The sequence below is a fragment of the Rhamphochromis longiceps genome, linkage group LG8 (assembly GCF_057381845.1).
Source record: "Rhamphochromis longiceps isolate RC_006_pf linkage group LG8, R_longiceps_female_GT1.1, whole genome shotgun sequence".
Lineage (NCBI taxonomy): Eukaryota > Metazoa > Chordata > Actinopteri > Cichliformes > Cichlidae > Rhamphochromis > Rhamphochromis longiceps.
This window is the reverse complement of record NC_140564.1, coordinates 12990856-13000723: the sequence shown is the minus strand read 5'-3', so window position 1 is coordinate 13000723 and position 9868 is coordinate 12990856. Positions and strand designations below refer to the sequence as shown.

Genomic DNA, 9868 nt, shown 5'->3' with positions numbered 1-9868 from the left:
GCAGGATTAACGTAGCTATGTCTGTTTTAGTTTAAGTGCTTCTTTACATATAGATGAACTGCTGGACTTCCTCACCATGTTATCTAGGGTGGGGGAGACTACCCCCTTTCCTGATCAAGGATGTACCTTTTGTGCTCTCATGACCCTTTGATCAGCAGGACACACACACACACACACACACACACACACACACACACACACACACACACACACACACACACACACACACACACACACACACACACACACACACACACCTACTGAAGTATAAATAAAGATTGGGGCAGTTTCTTAGTGCGAGTCTCAGTCTGGAGGCTGCCCTTGCTAGCAAGAAGTTCTGTGTGTTTCTCTTCTCTGAGTCTTTACTGAAGAAGTGTTTTAGAATATTTTCCCTAACATTATTTGGTCCTCCGAGCCGGAGCAGAAAATATCAGAATTGTTATCTGTGACTCTGTTCCAAGATCCAGCACTGATTCCTGACGCCGTGGGGAGCCAGCACCGAAGCCTGTGCATAGCCCTCTTGGACGAGGAGAGAGCCCCAGGACGTTAAATTCGGGTCTGGGCCGGTGTTATAATCTGGTCCACGGCGGTGGGATTCAGTCCAATGATCTGAATCACCAGTGGGACGTCAGGGGTGAGAAACACTATTTCGGTATATAAGACGGCCGCAAAAGTTTAAAGAAATGTGATTAAAAAAAAAAAGGGGGGTTTAAGTTCACCAAAAGACCTGTGTTTTGACCAGTTTTAGAGGTAGCTGAAATTATCTCGTGACAAATTAGGTTTAAGTTCGCCAAAAGGAACTGTGTTTCGACCAGTTTTAGAGGTAGCTGAAATTATCTCGTGACAAATTAGCGCGCAAATGTTTATGTGTGTGTATGTGTCTGGAAGTAAGTTGATTTTACAGCACAATACGCTGCTGAACTACTTCCATTTTTTGTTTTCTTTGCTGAGGCTCACGTGCTGGTGACAAAGGAGAATGGTTGAGTTTCATCTCATAAAACTGATACCGCTTCACCGTTAGGGTGAAGTCGAAGGCCGTATCAGTAAACCACTCTGAAGTCAAGCGTGCCAGCGACGGCCCAGCAAAATCTTTGAAAATGGGTGATAAACAAGTAAAATTAACACCTGATGAGAAATGTCTAGAAAAACAGCAAGCCGGAGCACGATTAATCCAAAAGAAAGAGAGAGGAATGCATCGTGGAAGAGCAAGAGGTAGAAGAAACAAAGTAGACAGTAACTCAGAATAGGATAGCAGCTCAGGTGAAGAGAGCAGTTCAGACTAGGAAGAACATAATAATCCCTCACCCAGCGAAAATTAGAGATCACAGTAGTTTGAAGTAGTTTAAAAAAGGGTTGGAAACAGACCCGACTGAATAGATATAAATGCAAGAGGAATAAAGTAAAATAAACAAAAAGCTAAATTACAACTTAATTTTAATGCATTCAAACTAATAATAAAAAGGATAACAACCTATAAACTGGTATTAATAATGAAAGCAGATAATTCACACAAACAGAACTGTGATAACTGTGATAACTGGAGTGTGCAGCGTTTCCGTGAGCAGTTTTCCTGCATCTTGACTTGTGTGTAGAGTGTTCATAACATCAGCATTATGTTTTTGTTTATTTGTTTTGTTGGGTTGAAAAATAGTTAAATAAACTGGTGATCATATTTATGGATCACCATGGCACATATCATCAGCCATGTGATTTATTTACGCAGATGAAAAAGTGAGTGTGAATGTGTCTGACGTCACAGTGTTTTTGTGCGCTGTGTAAGAGTGATTGCCTTTGATTGTGAGAGCGGTGATTCTGCAGGTCACCAGCTATTTTAAAATATATATATATATATATTAAAAAAAAGAGTGAAAAAGAGACAAAATTTACATTGTAGATGAAAAATAATTATAGGAAAAAGGTTTTGTGTTGATCAGCCAAGAACAACTACAATCTTATTTTCTGCTTTTAAGAAAGGACTGTTCACAAAAACACAGAGAGAGAGAGAGATGTGTGTTGATTAAGCAGTGATGATAATAATGAACATGTCTTAGTTTGTCACTTTCAGGTGAAAAGCAGACCTGAATCAATTTTTCACATGCAGCGGTCGGAAGAAAGTCATAGTTTAACATCATTGGAAACATGCAGGCCAAGTTTCTGGCTGACTTATTTACAGTGCCATGTGTTTCTCAACCTCACAAGCGAGCTCACTCCTCCCTGAAGATAAGGAATGCAGCTCCGAAGCAATAACATGATAAAGAGACAGCAGCAAGTCCTGAGCACAAAAAGTCCCAGCAAAGCAGCAGCAATGTGGATAAACAGCAGCAGCAGAAGAAAGCAAACCCATCTTCCTGTCTGATTGGATGAATTCCACGGAGGGGCGAGCAAGATGGCGGTGGCAGCATGTTGAAATGCTCAGAAAGGACTGAGTGACTCGGGCAAGCCACATGCGGCTAGCATGCTGGCTAGCGACATGAAAGAAATGGACCCTTCATGATGCGTTCAACGTGCCAGCGCTGTGGTGGGAAAGGCTCCATCATAAACACGCCCTGCGCCCTGTGCAGAGGTTCAGGCCAAGAAGAAGAAGACGATGACTTCCAAGCCCAAGAAGGTCGGCCTCAGCGTGGGCGAGCTGATTGTGAAAGCCGTGGCCGCTTCCAAGGAGCGCAACGGCCTGTCTGTGGCCGCTCTCAAGCAGGCTCTGGCTGCCGGAGGCTACGATGTGGACAAGAACAAGGCCCGTGTCAAGACCGCCATCAAGAGCCTGGTGGCGAAGGGCACTCTGGTGCAGACCAAGGGCACCGGGGCCTCCGGATCCTTTAAGATGAACAAGGTTACTGAGAGCAAAGCCAAGAAGCCCGCCGCGGCCAAAGCCAAGAAACCGGCAGCAGCTGCTAAGAAGTCGCCCAAGAAGGCAGCAGCAGCACTTCAGCTACTAGCACAAAGTCAACCGCATCAGAGGAGGGACAGGACAAAGCTGAAGGAGAAACTGCCTGCTATTGGACTATTGAAGTGGGAGAGGACAATAGAGTGAGAGTGGTGAGAACACAAATTTTGTTATTTAATGTGGGAAATTAAAATTTGGGGTAAAAAAACCTGGGAAAAGAAAACTGACTGCTTAAGTTGGAAAATTGTGAAGGGGTCTGAAACATTGCGAAAATAGAAACATACAAAATCACACACACAAGCAGAACATGCATTAACCCTACTAACACTTCCAAACACAAGAGAGCTTCTGAAGATTAGACAACATCTTAAGCGTGAGTCTGTTTATCATCTTGTCCAAGTCACCCCGTGTGATGCAAAGACCAGTGGACTCACAGCACATTAGTTAAGAAATGATTAAATAATAGTAGAGAAGTGTGTAGGAAAGGCAGCTTTAAGAACATGCTCTGCTGGATATGCAGCTCCACAGACATGCATTAAACCTGCCTAATAACACAAACACCCATGTAATGAAAATTAGCTTGTTATCTTTCATCAGTGTTAAAATAGTGTCAATTTAGCAGACACTTGTTATCAAATACTGAATTTATCCAATGCAAAAAATTGACTCTCTAGGTTGCAGGACAACAATTTAAACTTTTGTGGGGAAAAAGATTCTGGTTTGACCAACCAGTGATCAGACAATAAATTTAGTTGTTAATATAGTAAATTGGGACAAGCTTCCTGCTTGATTGATGCAGCAAGTAATTTACTGTATGAGGGAAATTCTCTTTTAGTGATAACATTTTGAACATGCATTTCTGTCGTCCTGTCATCCTAGTGGGTTAATAGCTGATATGCAAATTAGTTGATCGGTTTTAGATTAATGATAGGTGACTGAATTCTAGCACGAGTGAATGGGATGTTTGTTGTGTGTTGAGAGGAGACTCTAAAACACTGAGTTTCCTGTTTTGATGTGTGAGTGAATCCTGTATTTAGATACACAACTCTGAATATGTCAGAACAAACTTCTTTTGTGAAGTGCATGACAGCATGTCACATGTTTTATGATGAAGGGAAAAAGGAAAATTGAATAAAATAGATCTGTGGCCTAAATGAGTGAAGAGCACAGACCTGGTGATTAAACTCATAAGTTAAAGAAGACATTAGGGTTATGTTGTGAGTTGTGCAGCTGATGGTTGGTTTGGAGTGAATCTAGCTGATGATTCTTCTCCTGTTGTGAAGTTGATGAGGAGTTTGTGTCATGACTTAACAAGGCCTTTTTATTTTGATACTTTCACAGTGCACTGAAAGTTTGGTTTGATAATCTCTGTTATTTTTCGTTTTTATCTTTTGAACAGGCACTGATTTTGTTTGTCTATTTCTTTTCTTTAAGCAGATCTGCACGTCGGGAATTGAAAGTGCTATACGACCTGTTGGGAAAGCCGTTACAAGTGAGTTTTCTCCACATTAAAATGGGCTCTGGAGAAAGCTACTTATTTGGGACAATATTAAATGAAAGTCCCGGCCTAAAAGGGATTCAGCGATGTAATCCGATCTAAAGTTCTTTTTTTTTTTTGAAATGACGTCATTTTGCTGGAAGTGGAAACTAAATGCGACGACAGGTTCCACTATCAGCAAAGAAAGAAAGAATGAATGAATGAATGAATGGAAATAAAAAACAAACTGACTGACTGGTAAAAGCTGACAGGACTTGACCACGACTCAAGGTTAACCTCCACCTAGACAGGACAAAAGGGTGGATGATTTTATGTGTTTTTGTTACAGGAGCAGAAAGATGACAGCAACATTCGAGGTTGCATGACGATTCAATCTTTTAAATGCCATTTTCTCTGTCTGTGAATTTACTATGTGTGTGTCATTCACTAACTTGTGTTGCTCACAGACATTACTGTGAGAAAGTGTATACGCCTGCGCAGCGCTAACATTTGCATTTCTTTTCTACAGCATTGCAGTTTTTCATGTGTTTGATCATGTGATTTATAAGAGGATTAGTTAATGTTTTCCTACTACAGGATTTCTGGGTTTATATGTGAATGACATTCTTTCCACAGCTAGGGTTGGCTAACTTTATGGTGTTTTTATGGCACCTCTGGAATGTGGATGGCCGACGCCTGCCCACCAGGATAATCAATGTGTGTTGCTAATGTTTGTTTTTTGAGACTGCATGTACAAGATTCAGCAGAAGCGGACAAGTGACATGAGACAAACAAATAAGAGATGCGGTGTTATGGAATAGTTAATATGGGCTCATTTGCTGGCCACTCTTGAGCCCATAAATAATATATGAGTGGAGTGACTTTGCTTACGAGAAGTCACTGATTACATTACTGTTGACTGAGTACATGGGATGATCCATGTCTGAGGCAAATTATGGTATTAATTGTAGTTTACTGATTTGAGAAAACCTGCACATGACACTTTCTTGCTAGTGCTGAATGCTTATTACTTTTATGATATAATTGTTTATAGGTGTGAAGTTTGATTTCACTTCCAGATTTTGTTTTCCAGGCCATGATGGTGTGTATGCAGGCTCCTGGCAGAGCCAGGTGTTATGCAAAACACACTAACATTCTTATTGCAGGATTATAGGTCCAGGGTGGTGCTGCTCCAGGGGAGGAGATGCCCTGATGTTGCCTGGGATATGATCTAGCTAATCTTTTTCTTTAAGACAGGAATCAGATTTTGATGAGTTGACTCATGGGAGTGTCCATGTGTCAAGATGGGGGATCCAGGATTAATATGAAACAATGAATTAACATTAAATTTTAGAATTAACATTAAATTTTGTTTTATATAATTTTTGCAGCGATTTGTGTGATTAACAGTTTATTTACAGGTATTAAACCTATGCAAGTGATGCATCCATGTTCAGATGAGGCTTTGATGGCCTATAAGTGAAGTTCACTGAACTAAAGAATGTGGTTTGATGATTGTTGACATGCTCTCCAAATAGAAGTTTTTCCTCTTAGCAAGGAAATACAGGTGCAGCAGTAATCTCCTGAGAAATCTTCAGACGCCCAGTGAGAAGCGTGAACCATTCCAGGCATAGCCGACAGCCAGGCAGTGGTTGAGGTCAAAGGTCAAGCTGGTTGGGGCCCATCATGAGATCAGACTTTGGAGCCACAGCAAGGACCATGAAACTGCGTTGGAATGAGAGCTGTGCCAAAAGGGCTTTCCAGAGGCCAACAGAGGAGATTGTGGACAGCAGATGGGCACCTGAAGGATGAGGGGAGCGTGCCAAGCTCCATCGACAGCGCAGAGGGAGTCTAAGGATGACATCATGATTCTGTGAAAGCACAGGAACCAGAAGCTATGGTGGGTGATGACAGCAGTTACCTATGAACATCACCTAAAGCTGTGTCACTATACTGTGCATACGCGGGCACATTGAAGACTGCTGGGATCATAACGCCAGTAAGATAACTGGACCCAGCACCCTTTTCACAAAGGGGTTGATAGAGGCCAATTCAAGTGCTTCTGACCTTTTCAACTGCCTGCAAAATAACGGAGAGATCCTCCTGGATTTATCAGAGCCACTGCAAAGAGGTCGAGGTCCCAAGAAACCCCGGAACCCTCAAGACAGCACAATAGAGAAATCTCACACTTGGTTGTTTCAGTGGTGAGGGGGGAGTGCTGATTGAGCCCCCGTAGGGTAAGCTCGCACTTCAACCTCCAGCCTCTGATCAACTCTAGGGCAACCAAGTGCGAGGCGTGACGGACCTGTGTGCAACCAAGGTGGACCCTCTTGGTTACCTTGACTACGACGCTCACTTTTACAGGACCCCAGCTGGTGCCGGAAACAGCTGAACCAGGAGGAAGGCAGAGAAGATAGACACACGACAACTCTCACCTAAGGGACATGACGCAAGACCACATTCCTCCGTGGATGAACAATGCCTGGTACCGTTATATCCACGACAGAACAAAAGCAGAATCGGCAAATACAGACTATTATGTCTGTTCCCATCTACCCAGCACGGCAACATACCCCACACTATATATGTTCCTGGACCAACTCCCAGGGAAGAATTACTCTATGATACTAGCAGAGAAAGGGGACTTTGTGTCCTCTTCAACAACACATTCTGCATTTACATAAAGAAGACGCACATTCATCAAATATGACTGACGCCCTGAATGTTTGGAGACAGATCCAGCAGGCCCAAAATCAGGACTATGTAAGTGATACAAGTGACTGGTTTTCTTGGCTATACACTGGCTCCTGGTTACAGGTGCTAAAAAGACTACTCATCGGAGTTGGGATATTTTTACTTTTATTTTGTGTCTTTGTAACGTGTATATTGCCATGTATAAAACTCATGATTAACCGCGTAATATTTTCTACTGTTGCTGCATAAATAGCCATGACAAGTGATGATGATGATAATTATAATTATTATCATTATTATTATTATTATTATTAATGACCCCGACCTGTTGGAACATGAAGACTTTGTGTGATTAATGACGATGTGATAGAAAATGTACAACAAGATGTTACAAACTGGTATCTCACTTAAAGTTTTACTGACAACAGGAGGGAATGTCAATGGAAAATTGTATTTAGTAGTCAGTATAATCTTTTAGTGATATAAGTTTGCATATGGTAGAATACTGCATGTAGTTATTTGTATTAGGAAATATTCAACCATGTATACTTAGAGGCATATAATTAATTGTGTGTGATCTCTAACAGGCTGCAGGCTTGGGGTGCATCCCAGGAATGCACCCCCACGTCTGGGAGCATGAGAGCTCATACCTTGTTTTATTGTTTTACGGCAGGATTAACGTAGCTATGTCTGTTTTAGTTTAAGTGCTTCTTTACATATAGATGAACTGCTGGACTTCCTCACCATGTTATCTAGGGTGGGGGAGACTACCCCCTTTCCTGACCAAGGATGTACCTTTTGTGCTCTCATGACCCTTTGATCAGCAGGACACACACACACACACACACACACACACACACACACACACACACACACACACACACACACACACACACACACACACACACCTACTGAAGTATAAATAAAGATTGGGGCAGTTTCTTAGTGCGAGTCTCAGTCTGGAGGCTGCCCTTGCTAGCAAGAAGTTCTGTGTGTTTCTCTTCTCTGAGTCTTTACTGAAGAAGTGTTTTAGAATATTTTCCCTAACACTAGTCATCCCATATTTTGGATAAAAGCTGATACGATTAACTGGAAATAGTTTCTTTCTTATTTTTGTAACAACACATTCAGTCTTGTTTATTTGGGAATTTTAACATTGGAATTATCTTATTTTTGAAGTTAACCTCAAGCAGAGGAATGAAAGTTTTTGCACTTTCACATCTATTGGAATTTTTATCCCTGCTGCTGCTAGTCTAGAGCCATGTTACGGTGTTTTAGAAATATCACCTTCTTACAGTCCTCGGCTGTTGTCTGATATAGGACGTCAAGGACAAGGGTTCCCTGGAGAAGTTTACATTGTACTGAAGATAATTAATTTGTGACAAACTCCATGCAAACTATATCAAGGCTGCAAGTTTGGGCATTCTTACATGATGAGCTGGACTAAATAATCGAGCCCCTTCACATGCCACTCTTATTCAGTTTCTGTCTTTAACATATATTTATGTAGCAAACATTTAAAATGTTGTCAATCTCTGCCAAGTTGTTCAGGAAATAAACCATATGCAAACATCACTTGAAGTGTGGAGAATGTGTGCTACGTATGTTATGCTGCATATGCATACTCATCTTTAGATGATTGCTGGTTGGTCGTCAAGGTGAATCACTGGGTTTGACATAAAGTAGGCGAAGGCTGTCTAATTGGTTGGGGGACCAATTAACCGCCTACTGACGGTCTCTCATTGAAGGATGTGACCTTCTGAGCTCTGACAACATCAGACCTTGTCTGCTGCACCACAGCAGCCCAAGATGAATAGCTGTCATTATCCACCAAGGATGCTTATGATCCCTGTGCACCTGCAGAGTGACTGAAGAGCTTTACCCGTCTGATGTAAGGAAAACGCTCCTAATAAGACTCATCTAAAACTATGTTTGCAACCAGAACCACATTAGTTGCATTTAAAGTGAAAGTAATTGTAACTTTTTTGTATTAGAGTAATCTGAGATGGTTTAAAACACTAATTTTGCAGTTCCAAAGTTACGAGTTAATCATCCCTCTGTTTATCTTTAATATCATCTGCTTTGTCTGTTTCCTAACACTTTGTCTGTTTGTCTTTTTCTTGTTTTTTCATGCCAGAAACATTGGCTCATGAACTTTCGATTGTCATTTTCTTTTTTCGTGTGTGTGTGTGTCTAAACACTAAATTAACTTTTGTATTGGAGGTTTCTCAAAAAATTACCCAATGGGAATATCAGAAGAAATGAAATTACCAAATAAAACTAAGACTCTTCTAGTTCAGATTTAAGCACTAATGCTACAAATGGTACGTACAGGATAATGTTATTGTTGTTTTTTGCCTTATTGTCATAAAAGCTCTGTTATTTCTAGTCATGCATAATTTAAAAAACACCATGGGCAAGGTGTATCTACAGATTGAGTCCAATCAGATCTGAGAGAATGGAGGTAGAGTGCAAAAGTAAAATTCAAAATCCCCTCTCTTAATTTCTCTCCATCTGCAGTGGACACGGTGTCACGGCATTACAAATAGGAAACTAATGTTTTTTGTGTGGTCAATAAAAGCGCCACCATTTTCTTTCAGTTCTCTATCAATTTCCTGTTCCAGAGTGCGTCTGCTGAGCGGGCGATGAAGCAGGTAATTGGCAGTCAAAGTATGTTATGGTGAAATTGGGTTTTCTGGAGGAATCAATTCTGACAGCCGGAAATGAGATACGGAAAGAACAGCAATGTCACTAACTTTGTGTCAGTGTGATTATTTTCAGACAGCTGCTGATGATACACACCGTTAAAGGTT

General features: G+C 41.2%; 1 pseudogene; it reads left to right on the top strand.

The window, feature by feature from the left end:
- The first annotated feature begins 302 nt into the window (after window positions 1-302).
- LOC146663173 (histone H1-like) lies at window positions 303-7327 on the top strand (annotated as a pseudogene).
- Window positions 7328-9868: the final 2541 nt, after the last annotated feature.